The sequence below is a fragment of the Bos taurus genome, chromosome 8, assembly GCF_002263795.3.
Source record: "Bos taurus isolate L1 Dominette 01449 registration number 42190680 breed Hereford chromosome 8, ARS-UCD2.0, whole genome shotgun sequence".
In the NCBI taxonomy this organism is placed as follows: Eukaryota; Metazoa; Chordata; class Mammalia; order Artiodactyla; family Bovidae; genus Bos; species Bos taurus.
Window position 1 is genome coordinate 21162813 of NC_037335.1, and position 16288 is coordinate 21179100.

Below are 16288 nucleotides of genomic sequence, written 5' to 3' on the forward strand. Positions count from 1 at the left end.
TTTGATTTCAGATGAAAGCAGAGTGGTCTTCTAGAATCACTGTGATTGAATTCATATGGACTGTGTGACTAATTCTTGATTGATTTTATATCATTAATTCTAAAAATGGTTGCAGTTCTTAAAGGAATGATTCTCAAATTCTCAACCTTAAAATCCTGCCCTCAGAATCACCTGAGGAGATACTTCCATTGAATCAGAATTTCTTAGGTTGAGCTGAAAAAATCTTTTGAAGTTACCCCAAGTAATCCTATGGCACACTGAAATCTGAGAAAGAAAAATATCCTTTAGGAACACACAGTATACTCAATTATTTTCTCTCTAGAGATAATACAATTTTTTTCAAACGTTTAAGAATTTTGAAAAAACTGATTACAGAAATTCTACTTACTCTTCTATATTCCTGGAAATCTCAACAGGAAATTTTTTAGTAAACTGTTGAGAAAATCATGTTAAATACCTAAAATGGAGTCTTTTCATTTGCCAGCAATAATCACATATAAAATAAACCAAATGCTCTGATCTCACTCAAAGGAATTAATCTCTCTTAATGTTTTCTTCAGTCAGTCAGGTAGAGAAGACAAAATGTGGAGAACTAAAAGAGTTATTAATCTTTTTGCCATATTCATTTATCATTCAAACAAAAAAAAAGCAATTAAGATCTTCAGTCTAAAAACAGTTGACCTATCAGAGTCTTAACAGTAAGTGCCCTTTTATGTGGAATGAAATTACATTGTGTCTTAAAACATATTTGTTTTAAAATATCTTTCTCTGATAAATTATGTGACTATAAAACTCTATTATATAATATTTTCCACATTTTGAAATGTAAGTATGTATTTCTGTAGCTTTTGAGTTAACTTAAAATGTTATTAGAAACCAAAGGGTTTTTTTTTAAACACTCTTGATTTTAGAAAATAATATATACATGTGTATGGGCTTCCCTGGTGGCTCAGATGGTGAAGAATCTGCCTGCAGTGCAGGAGACCTGGGTTCAATCCCTGGGTTGGGAAGGTCCCCTGGAGGAAGGCATGGCAACCCACTCTAGTATTATAGCCTGGAGAATCCCCATGGACAGAGGAACCAGGTGGGCTACAGTCCACGGGGTTGCAGAGCTGGACATGAGTGAGTAACTAAGAACAGCACATACATGCATATGTATAAACATACACATACATGCAGATATGTTACTCACTATATTATAATATGAGAACAATTTATAATATGAACAGAATGACATAATATAGGAAAATGAAAACAAAATTAAGTATCTTTTTGTTTCTGAATTTAGGTTTTAATTATAGGACAGAAATTTGATCTACTTGGTAATGATTAAAGGCTTTATATAGTGTTTAATATAATTTTTAACACAAATTTTAAATGTGGATATTCTATAAAAATGTGGAGTTTTAGGATGAGCATACTGCTCATCCTAAATCATGGGTCCTTGTCTCACTCTATAACTCAGGCAAATAACTTTAGGAAAATCACTTTAAATGTTCAGACTTAATGCTAACCAAAAATTAAAGAACTTTGATAATGATTTCTAAGGTTCATGCCAGATTAAAATTGAGGAGTCTTTCATTCTAATTCTTATTTCCAATGGTGAGAGACAGGTTGACAATTTTAGCATAGTTAAGAAATACACATTTTATGACAATAAAGAACTGTTAAACACATAAGGAAACTAATAACATGTATCATACCCTATTAAGAGTACTCATTTAAATATTTTAAAGAATTATTGATGGTTCTTTTTACTTTTTATATATTTTTCTAATGCCTTTAACAAACTAAATAAAGCAAAACATTTTTTGCTGTGTTAGGTCTAGGTCATGATGAACATTTATTTTTATATAGTACAAAGTACTTTCATTTTTTTTAATGGGGCTTCCCTGATATTTCAGATGGTAAAGAATCTGCCTGCAGTGAGGGAGACACAGGTGTGATCCCTGGGTCAGGAAGTTCCTCCGGAGAAGGGAATGAATTACTCCAGTAATGTTGCCTGGAGAATCCTATGGACAGAGGAGTCCGACAGCCTACAGTTCATGGGGTCATAAAGAGTGGGACATGACTGAGCAACTAACACCTTCATTTTTTATACATCTTTTCCCAAAGTGTGCTATTAAAAACTTCAAACATTCACAAAGTAAAATAATTGTAAATATTCATATACCTACTACCTAGATTCTACATTAATTTTCACAATATTAATTTTATTCTATCAGATCAGATCAGATCAGTAGCTCAGTCATGTCCGACTCTTTGCGACCCCATGAATCGCAGCACACCAGGCCTCCCTGTCCATCACCAACTCCTGGAGTTCACTCAGACTCACGTCCATCGAGTCAGTGATGCCAGCCAGCCATCTCATCCTCTGTCATCCCCTTTTCCTCCTGCCCCCAATCCCTCCCAGCATCAGAGTCTTTTCCCATGAGTCAACTCTTCGCATGAGGTGGCCAAAGTACTGGAGTTTCAGCTTTAGCATCATTCCTTCCAAAGAAATCCCAGGGCTGATCTCCTTCAGAATGGACTGGTTGGATCTCCTTGCAGTCCAAGGGACTCTCAAGAGTCTTCTCCAACACCACAGTTCAAAAGCATCAATTCTTCGGTGCTCAGCCTTCTTCACAGTCCAACTCTCACATCCATACATGACCACAGGAAAAACCATAACCTTGACTAGACGGACCTTTGTTGGCAAAATAATGCTCTGCTTTTCAATATGCTATCTAGGTTGGTCATAACTTTCCTTCCAAGGAGTAAGCGTCTTTTAATTTCATGGCTGCAGTCACCATCTGCAGTGATTTTGGAGCCCAGAAAAATAAAGTCTGACACTGTTTCCACTGTTTCCCCATCTATTTCCCATGAAGTGGTGGGACCAGATGCCATGATCTTCGTTTTCTGAATGTTGAGCTTTAAGCCAACTTTTTCACTCTCCACTGTCACCTTCGTCAAGAGACTTTTGAGTTCCTCTTCACTTTCTGCCATAAGGGTGGTGTCATCTGCATATCTGAGGTTATTGATATTTCTCCCAGCAATCTTGATTCCAGCTTGTGTTTCTTCCAGTTCTCCATTTATTGATCTCACTACACATCTCTCTGTCAATATTTGTCTTGTAGCCTTTATGGATATGTTAAAGTAATATGCAGTCATTGATACCTATGAGTGAGTTTCAGGGCATGCTATCCCTCAGTATAGCACCTTGGCACACCGAATCTCTTAAGTTGAAGGAGTTTAAGAAAATGGAATAAGCAGGAAGTTCACTCCGACCTTCCTTTTCCTCTCCCTTCTTCTCTGAAAGCGGGAGATAAATCTCCCATATGACATGTACCCTCTCTGTATTAGGAGGTAGAGATAGCCTTAACACCAGAGACAGGGAATTTAGGGCTGCAAAGGTTCTGTAAACCTCGTTACTTTTCCACGACATCCTACCCGTCATCCAAAATCCTTTGTGTTGGCAATTCTTTACATACTGTTTGTTTCTTGGTCTAAAAAGTATAAACTTCCCGCTCTTGTTCCTTCCTGAGGGTCTTCATTCTTCTGTGGAGGTTCTCATGTACATGTAAAAATTCACTAAACTTGTATGCTCTTCTGCTGCTTATCTGTCTTCTATCAGTTTAATTCTTAGGCCCAGCCAGAGTTCCACAGAGGGGAGAGGAGAAATTTTCATCCCCTATATCACCATAATCTTGCCATCGTGCTGTTACTCAGTCAGGTCTGACTCTTTGTGACCCCACGAACAATAAGCCACCAGGCTCCTCTGTCCATGGATTTTCCAAGCAAGAATACTGGAGTAGGTTGCCACTTCCTGTTCCAGGGCAATCTGCCCAACCCTGGGATAGAAACCACATCCCCTGGATCTCCTGCACTGACAGGCATTATCTTTACCACTTTGCCACCTGGGAAGCCCGTATCACCATCACTTTACCCTTAAATACTTCAGCATACATAGCATTAACCAGATTTCAAACTTTTTACCATTCTTTTTTTTTTTCTTTTGAGATGGGGTAACATGTGTATTTGTGTGTATATTTACTCCCTGGTTGTATTCCAAAGTGCTATTTAGTTCAATATAACTCAATGTGTTAACCTGTAAACAAAATAGCTAATAATTATCTTTTTTTGCTTTGTTTTAAAAAAGTTGGGTGACTATAGGTTTTCTTCTCTCCTTCCTCTGACTTTACAGAGAACTTTCTAACACAAGTTACACCGACAATATCAGGTTTGAAAACTGAAAATTCTACGGTGCAGATAACTGGAATGAGGAATGGAAAAAGGAAAGTGGGGCTGAGCCACAGCCATTGTTGACAAAGAGGGAGAAGAAAGGTCAGTTGGAAATGAATTAAAAATTTGTACCCGTGGTTCATGAACAGGAAATTAGGAAGTTCTCTACATGGATAATGATAAATACAGTGTAACCCTTGTTTCAGTCAGAGATCTTAGCTGCAGAACACAAGATCCTACCTAACTTATAAAAACAAAAAATGAATTTATTCTTCTTCAGAACAGCTTCTTTGGGAAGATGGCACTGGAGAACTATCCCAGTGTACCCAACGAGAATACACAAATATTACTCTACCTGAAAACTTTCGGGTATGTTAGAATCTTATCATTGCGATACCATTTTGTCTGCAAGGGTTTTCTTGATGGAAGTCCTATTTGTTTTCTGAAATCAATGCATATTATACCAGTGTTTTCCTGCTAACCTATCAATTTGGTAATTCTTATATAAACCTGCATGTCCCCGTTCTCTACAAAATCCTGTGTTCTTCACTTCTTTTTTTGAAAGTTATGTTTGATATCTATTTATTAGAATCAGATATAATTATACTGTTCTCCCAAAATTCTCAATTCTGTTTATTTCACTAATTTATATAATTACAAGAAATAGATCCGTTTTTCTTGCTGTGTTTCTGTAGTTGTGTTTTCTTTCCTTCCTTCCTTTCTTTCTTCTTTGTCCCAGTAGCTTTGGGGTTTATCACATAATTATAATAGTAGGAGGATAAACCAAATAAATATGAATGTTACTAACCAAAGGAGGTGATACAGTCTTTGGAATTAGTCATATTTCTTTTACCTCCTTGAATAAAAGTGGTAAAATGAGATAACATGACATATCTGGACGCTGAAACAAAGCTCTATGTAAAAGTGAAAGTTGCTCAGTCATGTCTGACTCTGCAATCTCATGGACTATACATGGGATTCTGCAGGCCAGAATATTGGAGTGGGTAGCCTTTACCTTTTCCAGGGGATCCTCCCAACCCAGGGATTGAACCCAGGTCTCCTGCATGAATAAAACTGAAACATCAAGATTTCTAAGCAATTATTTTACAATAAAAAACAAAGCTCTATGGTCATTATTAAATAATTGCTTAAAAATCTTGGTGTTTCAATTTTACTCAGAGGTTAGAAGCAGTAAAGAATGACTTAAATGCTTCCAACTAAGATGCAGGGGATTATCTTAATGCAGTATGGTTAAGATGTTTCATTTTTATAAGAAGGAAGATTTAGTCACTGGATAAAAGAGGGGACTTATTTACATTTGTGAGATTTTGAATAATGTACCCTGTTTATGATGGTTCAGTATTTGAAACAAATCACAAATAACAGAAGTGCTACTCTAAACATTTTATATTTTGGAAACATAAATAAGTATACTAGAGCCAAGAAGCAAACTATCAAAATTAATTGCCTAAAGGATTGAATGAAAAGGTATGTACTTTTTTTCATGGAGTTGCTGAATCAATGACTGGCTCATTTCCCCCTGGTTTAAGGAATTTAAAAAGGAGAACAGAATGATAGTTATTAATCTAACTGAAAGTGAGCAGTTCAAAGATTATGAAAGAGTAGAGGGAATATCAATTTTAAAAGATTATTAAAGGTATTTGTCATAGAGTCAAACAAACTCAGATCATGTCACAAGATCTTAAAGATACTGATCAATGGAAAATCAAGCTGAAGACTTCTTGATGTGAAAAAAAGTTATTGTTGCAAAATTAGGCTTAAAAGATGGTTAGGGTGTTTGCCTATCAATAGATATCTGTTGAAGAAACACTATTATCTTGAAGAATAATTTTTATTTATTGAAGTTATTTATTCTAGAACGTAAGGGAGAGATACTATCTGTCTCTTTTGTGTATATTTATTTCTTTTTTACTGTTCAATGATATGCTTATGATCAAAGAGAGAAAGCTATTGATTTATGAAAAATGGGACATGTTAATTATGTTTTATTAAGTAATACAATTTTCTGTTTCCTACTCTATAAAATTGTTAAAATTGTGGGAGGTATTTTATTTTATTATTATTATTATTATTATTATTTTACTTTACAATATTGTATTGGTTTTGCCATACATCAACATGAATCCACCACGGGTATACACGTGTTCCCCATCCTTAACCCCCCACGCACCTTCCTCCCCATACCATCCCTCTAGGTTATCCCAGTGCACCAGCCCCAAGCTTCCTGTATCCTGCATCAAACCTGGACTGGCGATTTGTTTCTTATATGATATTATACATGTTTTAATGCCATTCTCCCAAATCATCCCCCCACCTCCCACAGAATCCAAAAGACTGTGGTACATGTACACAATGGAGTATTACTCAGCCATTAAAAAGAATACATTTGAATCAGTTCTAATGAGGTGGATGAAACTGGAGCCTATTATACAGAGTGAAGTAAGCCAGAAAGAAAAACACCAATACAGTATACTAACACATATATATGGAATTTAGAAAGATGGTAACGACAACCCTGTATGCGAGACAGCAAAAGAGACACAGATGTGTGAGGTATTTTAATAGTCACGAATTTTTAAAAAATAATTCATCTATAAGAGCTAAGAGTGATTTGTGAATCTAGGGTATTATGTTTAACACCCATGTGTACATTTTTTAGGAATTTACATATTTTATTTGTGCTCATTAAAAGAAGTCTCTGAACATCAATCTCAAAATGCCTTTATTTATTAATACTTATTTTTTTTTTACTAGAATGTCAACCATGTTAAGGGCTTCCCTGGCATCTCAGACAGTAACAAATCTGTGTGCAACGCAAGAGACCTGTGTTCAATATCTGGCTTGGGAAAATCCCCTGGAGAAGGGAATTCTTACCCACCCCAGTAGTCTTGCTTGGAGAATTCCATGGACAGAAGAGCCTGATGGGCTATACAGTTCATGAGGGTCACAAAGAGTCAGACACAACTCAGCAACTAACACTTTCACTTTCAACCATGTTATAAGTCATATGTCAACTTATGTTGACCTAGGAGTCACTGGAAAGTTATACCCTGATTTCAGAAGCATTTGCCCATTAGTCCTTCATATAGTTAAAAGAAGACACAGACTAATCTAGTAAGCAGTCACTTTGGATATCTGATCATCCTCAAGTTACCAAAAAGTCACAGGGGAGACGGGTAGTACAGTACCTGAATAAACATCATCCACCAATATCTCCTAACGTCATCCCATTTTATCATCATGTTTATTAGTTCTGTTAACTTAGAGAGCAGAAAGGGATTTAGCATGACCTTTATTGGTGTTATTTTTCTTTTCTTTCTTTTTCTGTGAGAAGATAATTCCTGCGTTGTCAGAAAGAAATGTGAAATATTATTTTGATATTGCAATCATTGTCTGTTGTATTGTAAAGGCTTATCCATAGTTCTTGATACTACAGACCTTTTGTTAGGAAGTTGACCAACACCTGCCTGTGCTCTACATGGACTTCTTTTCCTAGCTCCTCTATGGAAAAAATAAAAACATTCTGGGACACTGAAAGTGGAGGTTCTGACTGGCTCTGTTTATCAAATCAGGAATCTTTCAAAACATTAAAGTAGCTTAATATAGATCAGTTCAGTTCAGTTCAGTCACTCAGTCATGTCCAACATTTTGTGACGCCATGGACTGCAGTACGCCAGGCTTCCCTGTCCATCACCAACTCCCGGAGCTTACTCAAACTCATGTCCATCCAGTTAGTGTTGCCATTCAACCACCTCATCCTCTGTCATCCCCTTTCCCTCCCACCTTCAATCTTTCCCAGCATCATGGTCTTTTCAAATGTCAGTTCTTTGCATTATGTGGCCAAAATATTGGAGTTTCAGCTTCACCATCAGTCCTTCCGATGGATAATCAGGACTGATTTCCTTTAGAATGGACTGGTTGGATTTCCTTGCTGTCCAAGGGACTCTCAAGAGCCTTCTCCAACACCACAGTTCAAAAGCATCAAAAGCTGCTAAAACTTACATAAATCTGGAGGAGAAAATACTTCAGACTCCAATTCTTCAGTGAGTAATTGTGACTACTTCTCTAATTTCCTCAAAATCCTCAGAGGCATAGCTGTGTTCTCTTTGCTAATTCTTAGGAAATATAAATCGACTACATATGCTGTAGCTGAAATCTAAATTATATTATTTTTGAAGGGAGTGTCCTGTTTATATCACCACTAAAACTATAATCATTAGGAATGAGGAATTTCTCATCCCTTGTCAGGGAGTCAGGTGTTCTTGGTGCTGTTAATCATAAGCTTTAAGATGTGGAAATATTCTACTTGGGACTTCAAAATCTACTCTATCAAAAAAGGATTAATTTGGACCCTTAGATCTCTAAGTTTCTTTCTTTCTATTTTTTAAAAAAATGTTATTGATTTATTTGTTTGCAGTGTGTCTTTGTTGCTGCACATGGGCTTTTCCTAGTTGCACAGAGTGGGGGCTACTCATTATTGCAGTGCATGGGCTTCTCATTGCAGTTTCTCTTGTTGCAGACCACAGGCCCTAGGGTGCACAAGGTCCAGCAGTTGAAGCACATGGACTTCAGTAGCTGTGACCCCTGGGCTCTAGAGCACGGGCTCAATAGTTGTGGAGCATGAACTTAGTTGCTCCACGGAATGTGGGCTCTTCCAGGACCAGGCACCGAAACCCTGTCTCCTGCATTGGCAGGTGGATTCTTTACTACTGAGCCACAAGGGAAGTCCTCTAAGTTTCTTTCTTAATAAGTGCTCTCAGTTTATTCTTTTCAACAGAACCATTAATTCATTGACATTGAACTGGGCATCTACTATACATAAAGTACTCTTCTAGAGTCTAAGGATACAAGAGTGAATAAAAGAGACTTTTATTTTAAAGAAGCATAAATTACAGTTAGGAAAAACTATCCTACTTAGTTTTTATAGCTATCAATAATATTCTTTTAAAAATATTGCATTAATCTCCATATGTGTAAATGAAAGCTATTTTCCATTTTTATTTGCACAGTATCTTCAATTTTTATCATCATAAAAATTTGAGAGGCAAAAATATGTTTCAAAACCTCAGCAGAATCTGTATCCTCTTATTTTCCCTGCCCTACATATCAGATGGGGAAACAATGGAAACAGTGACAAACTTTCTTTTGGGGGGCCCCCAAATCACTGCAGATGATGACTACAGCCATGAAATTAAAAGATGCTTGCTCCTTGGAAGACAAGTTATTACCAACCTAGACAGCATATTAAAAAGAAGAGACATTACTATGCCAACAAAGGTCTGTCTAGTCAAAGCTTTGGTTTTTCCAGTAGTCATGTATGGATATAAGAGTTGGACTATAAAGAAAGCTGAGCACTGAAGAATTGATGCTTTTCAACTGTGGTTTTGGAGAAGATTCTTGAGAGTCTCTTGGACTGCAAGGAGATTCAACCAGTCCATCGTAAGGAAATCAGTCCTGAATATTCATTGGCAAGACTGATGCTAAAGCTGAAACTCCAATACTTTAGCCACCTGATGTGAAGAACTGAATCATTTGACTAGACCCTGATGCTGGGAAAGATTGAAGGTGACAGGAGAAGGGGCGACAGAGGATGAGATAGCTGAATGGCATCACCGACTCAGTGGACATGAGTTTGAGTAAGCTCCGGGAGTTGGTGATGGACAAGGAAGCCTGGCATTCTGCAGTCCATGGGGTTGCAAAGAGTTGGACATGACTGAGTGACAGAACTGAACTGAACATATCAAATTGATACCTGCTTCTACATTATGTCATCCTAACACTGAAGTGTTTCTTTATCCTGAAGCCAGTTACAGCACTTCAGTCTTGTGCCATCACTATTTATGACCAAAAACATTCCTTTTCATTCTTGCTGTTTTTGACCTCTACTAGTGTAACAGCATCACCATTGGTCCTGGTAGTTCATCTCACATGCTGTGACCTGAAGAGCATTCTTAGTTTTGAACTTAATTATGTTATTGCCTAACACAGAAAGCATTAAGGTTTCCTAATTTAAGTTATAGTTCAAAATTCTTTGGTTGGTGAAGGAAATTCACCCTGCCTAGAAGTCATTAGGCTATTAGAATTTCACATTATTTCTGTTGAAGGGCTGGAGTTTGTCTTCACAAATGAAAGAACAAAATGGTATATTTGCTTGCTGAATTATATGTAGGAACTAGTGTAGAAGTGTTCTTTCTTTTGGGGAATATTATAGGATGCGGTTCTAAAATTTTTGTTGTCATAATCCCTTTAAAGTTTTTAAAAGTTACTGAGAGCTTTGGATTATGTTAGTTATATCTATAAGTATTTAAAGTATCAGAAATTAAAACCTAGATATATTTAAAATACTGTTACTAATCCATTTAAAGATAATAATAAATCCATTATATAATAATGTAAATAAAAATTTTTAAAAATTATGTATTTTTTCAAACAAGGAAGGAGAAAGATCTACATTGTTTTACATTTTTTTCAGAGCTTAATAACTATAGCTAAATTGTCATGTCTGTTTCTACATTCAATCTGTTGTGATACGTTGTTTTGATGGAAGATTACTAACAAAATCTGCCCTCAGTGCATACATAGTTAGAAAAGGTAGGCATATGCTAAGCTTTTTCAGAGAATCAAGAATATTCCTTTTAAAAACTGCATTAAAAGTCAATTATTAGTAAGTTCTTACAGGTTAATGATAACATGGAATCTGAAACTGTATCAGTACACTTTTTGTTTAAAAGTGAGAGTCTCATAGGCAAAGAATACCAATATTACTGTGAAAATAATTTTTACCTGAGGAACTATTTGAAAGAGCCTTGAGAACCACTATATAAGAAATAAGAAATAAACTGGTATATCCATCAGATTGAGACTACAGACTTCAATTTCAGCAAAAGTCCTAGTTCCTCCACTTATATGCTAGATGGCCTAGAGTGGCTTACAATATCTCTCTAGGCAAGACTTCCTTCGTCTAAAATAGGGATGATGATGACATGAATTTTAAAATATGTTATGATATCTAAACGATGAAGTCATGCATATAAAGTACATGACACAGTGGTTGATCTATTGTAAATTTTCAGTAAATGCAATCTATTATTTTTTTAAATTAATTCACAATATATGACAGAACTGAAAAATCAGTAAATTATAGAAAATTGAACAGGAATGTAAGCTAAGCAATCTTATGTAGATAATCTATATTTTGGAAGAAGTTTTCAGCCTTCTTGGCCAAGAACTCTGAGCTCCAGGGCATCTTTGGGATAAATAAAGCTTCCAGAGAATCCATATGGCCCAAAGTAGGACTGAATTATCACAATAAAAAATGATAGTGAAACAAAAGTCTTAGGAAGCCTGCAAAGAAGATTTTGCCTCAAGTAGTAACAAAAGAAAACAAAATATGTTTATACAAGAGGAACTAACCAAGAAAATGAAAAAAAAAATCAATTGAACCAATCACAATGGAACTGAGTTGGACAGTGTTTGCCTTGTTTGAGAAAAACATTTTTCTATTCTTTCATTACCACAAGCAGTATATAGTCCCATGTGATTAACAAAATCATCTTGAAACACTGGCATGCCTTGGCCACAGATGAAGAATTAAATGGCAAATTTAAATTCCCACCCCTCATCTCATTTAAGAGAATGTTGTTGCACTTGGATTCGAGTCTGTCTAATCAGGCGGCACATTTCCTATCATGTCTAACACCTGGCTGACTCCCGTGTGCCAACTGTGCCCAGTGCAATGATATGTCTGGAAGTAATTATTTCTATCCCCCACATAAGGGCATGGGATATAAAACTCATCACGGGCTTACCTTTTACACAGACTTCATTTTTCATTTTAAATGCTTGTGTGAGTTGCCCCGTGTAGACTCACCTGAGTCCCTAAAAGAGAAATTTCCCCCTAAATTGCAACTGGCATGAGATGTATCAGATAAGGAAAATACCCTTACCAGTTACTCAGTCTTTCCTACAAAGCAAATATACACATTTAATTCTGATATTGATACTTTTTTCTAAGTGAACAAAGATCAGGAACAGTCGTATTCTTGCTATCATATTTACCATATGATAGGAATATCACCATATTTACCATATTCCTGTATTTTGAAAGGACACTGTTCCCAGAATAAAGGGTCCTGTGAAAAAGCAGTCACCCAGGACATTGGTCTACGCTTATTATTGTGTGTGTGCTTAGTTGCTCAGTTGTGCTTATTATTAGATTTGTCTAATTTTGGTGTATGTGTGAATTCTCTTTCCCTAACATTTAAATTATAGAAATATAATAGATAAATTGATATAGATATAATATTTTAATCTAATTGTACAAACTTAAATCCTTCACATTGACATTATGATGTTCGGATATTTTGCCTTCTGTTAAACCTTTGAGCTACAGACATCGATTAAATCATCTCCTTTTTCAGAACCCATGGGTATTTAGATTATGATATCTTTGGAGTCTTGTTCTGGCATTCAATCAATGCATGCAAGAGAATATGTTGTATCATATTTAGCAGACTAAGCTCTCTGAGGAAAGGATTAGTGAATAGTTACTGAGTACATTTTAAAAGCAGATTTTCTCTGTAATATCTATGTCTATTCTTGAAACATAAAACCGGATACGTTCAAAATACAGATGTAAAAAGGAGAGATGTTCTAAATAAAGTGTATTCATCTGATCTGCATATTTTGAAAGACCTGATTTTTCCTTTCTTTCACATTTTATTTTTATATTTTAATTTGAATTTTGCATGATTTAAAAGTGAAATAGATAATCAATACAAAGATTAATTCAGCACAAAATCTATTCATGAGATCACCAAGATTTTCTTGGCAAAATGCTGTAAGAACTAGTTCAGTCTACGGCCATACCACCCTGAACGCACCCGATCTCGTCTGATCTCGGAAGCTAAGCAGGGTCGGGCCTGGTTTAGTACTTGGATGGGAGAACTAGTTCAGTGTCTCCAATTAATGTAATCTATTAAAATATATTTTAATAATAATATGCAAGGAAGTATTATGAATGCATGATATTGAAGGAAAATAAGAGGAAGAACAATGCAGTCTTATGTGAAACTAAAATGTGGTAATTTTACATAGTAACCCCTGGGATTTCTTTGGAAGGAATGATGCTAAAGCTGAAACTCCAGTACTTTGGCCACCTCATGAGAAGAGTAGACTCATTGGAAAAGACTCTGATGCTGGGAGGGATTGCGGGCAGGAGGAGAAGGGGACGACAGAGGATGAGATGGCTGGATGGCATCACTGACTTGATGGACGTGAGTCTGAGTGAACTCCGGGAGTTGGTGATGGACAGGGAGGCCTGGTGTGCTGCGATTCATGGGGTCGCAAAGAGTCGGACACGACTGAGCGACTGATCTGATCTGAACATTAAATTATATGCATAATGATAAGCTGGAATTCTAGTAAAGAAAATACCAGGCCTTGTAGCCTCTTACTCTATCTGCTTTTTAATCTGATATTATCTGAATCCTTCAGCTATACAGCCACTCACTCAAAAGCACTCTCATCTTGATTCATTTTTAAAGAAAGAAAGTGGTCTCTTGTTTGAGGCAGACATATAATAGGGGCATCCTGCTGTTAACCTCATGGGGGAGGCCATTTTGACATTAGCTACTATCTTCTCCGACCGTTAGAATGCTTATATTCACTGACAGGAGGAGCAGCTTCGTGACAACAAATGGCATCAGCTGACTATAATCTCAGGACTCATATCTTGGGAGATTTGAGTAGTGAGACTGCATTCCAATTTGAAGCAGATAACTCTTCTTTTCATACATCGCACAGAAAAACTAAATAATGAAACTTCATTTTTCTATTTATAAAATCATGGTATAGAAGGAGAATTGGCTTCCCAATATTCAATATTGTTGAACTTGCATACAAAATAGAAGTTCAATGTACAAAAATTTTGTAGCTATAGAGCATGGAAACTAATTACTAGTTTCCAGGGGTTAAAATGGATATGGTAGAAATAAAGTGAATGTGGTTATTAAGGGACAATAAGAGTGATTTTTGTAGGGTTGGAAGTACTATTCTTTATCCTGATTGGGGTGGTGGATACACTAACCTACACAAATAGTAAAATTGCATAGAGCTAAACCTACACACACACATACACACATACAAATACAAATGAGTACAAGTGAAACTGAGCCAAACAAAACCAGTAGATAGTATCAACGTCAATATCTTGGTAGTGAAATTGTACTGTAGTTTTGCAAGGTAATATTGAAGAAAACCATGGAATGAGTATGCAGGATATCTGTGCATTATTTATTACAACTGCATATGACTCTACAATATCTCAAAATTAATGTTTTTGAAAAGAATATCAGTGTTCTGGTTTCTGGACTAGGATGTAAGGAGGTTAGAAGGCTTCACTTTTATCTTTACAACCAGAAAAAAGTTGAGTAAACCGAACATCAATCCTTCTTCTTAGATCTTTTAGAGAATATAGATTACACGTCAAACTACGATTCTTCCAAATTGGAGAGACAGACAGGCGGATACAGAGAATCACAGTTTACCTGAGTAGAGGTCCAGCAACAGAAACTGTTGCTGAAGGCAGTACAAGGTTAAAAATCTTGAGTTGCAATTGATGAATTACTGGAGGCTCTTTGTGGACAAGCTTGAGAATTAAAATTTTAGAGGAAAATTTTAGGGGGTCCCCATGGGGTTGCTAAGAGTTGGACACGACTGAGCGACCTCACTTTCACTTTTCACTTTCATGCATTGAAGGAAATGGCAACCCACTCCATTGTTCTTGCCTTGAGAATCCCAGGGATGAGGGAGCCTGATGGGCTGCCGTCTATGGGGTCACACAGAGTCGGACACGACTGAAGTGACTTAGCAGCAGCAGCAGCAGCACATTTTCTCATAGTTTACTTCAGGAGCCCTTCTAGGTTTTCATAGTGATCATCAATGAAAAATACCCTATTTCCAGATGGGATAGAACAAAAGTAGGCACTTTGAAATATACCCAGGACATTGTTGTTTAGTTGCTAAGTTGTGTCTGACTCTTTTGCAACACTGTGGACTGTATCTTGCCAGGCTCTTCTGTCCGTGGGATTTCCCAGCAAGAATAATGGAATGCCATTTCCTTCTCCAGGGAATCGAACCCATGTCTCCTGCATTAGCAGGCAAATTCTTTATCACTGAGCCACCATGGAAGCCCACTCAGGACATTATGTTCTGCTTAACAAGCCCTGCCCACAAGGCAAACTATTTTACTAAAGACCAACCGATGGGGGTCTTACCAGAGTATAACCAGTCTGTGTGAAGGGAAATAACACAGTTGTAGCATGCTTTAGTCTTTCATGTGGGGAAGGGAAATATCCAGCTCCAGATGCTTCTGGCCCTCTTGTCTCATCTATGACAGAAATTAAATAAAACAAGGCTGAGAAGCACTTAGGGAAGTCACCGCCCAAGGACACAGACTCACTGAAAAAATGAGACCTGACCATGAGTCTACAGAATACTTCCTTTCCCCACTTACCTTGGATGTGACCAGGGGAATACAATGAAACACTGAACATATGAGGTATCATTTAAGAACTCTCCAGGCAAATATAAAGACAAAATGGGCTACAAAAACAAAGACATCAGAGATGACTCTGACACTACCACTACAATAAAAAGCAACTACAGCTTAACTTCTAGGTAAATAAACTCAAAACCTCACATTAAAGACTTCTAAACCTCAGTTCCTTTTACCTGATACAACATGTCTGGTTTTCTACACAATTTACAAGGCATATTAAGAGACAAAATTTATAGTGTGAAGAGACAAACTAATCATCAGAACCAGATTCAAGAGAGATGTTTTGGAATTATCACACTGGGAATTTAAAATGAGTATGATTAATAGGGAGAGGGCTGTAATTAAAAAAGTAGACATACAAAAGAAAATATTAGTAATGTAAACTGAGAGATGAATACTCTAATAAAAAATCAAAAGGAAATGGTGGAAATAGACACCTTAACAGAAATCTGATGGCCTCATCAATAGATAGGGCATGATTGAGAA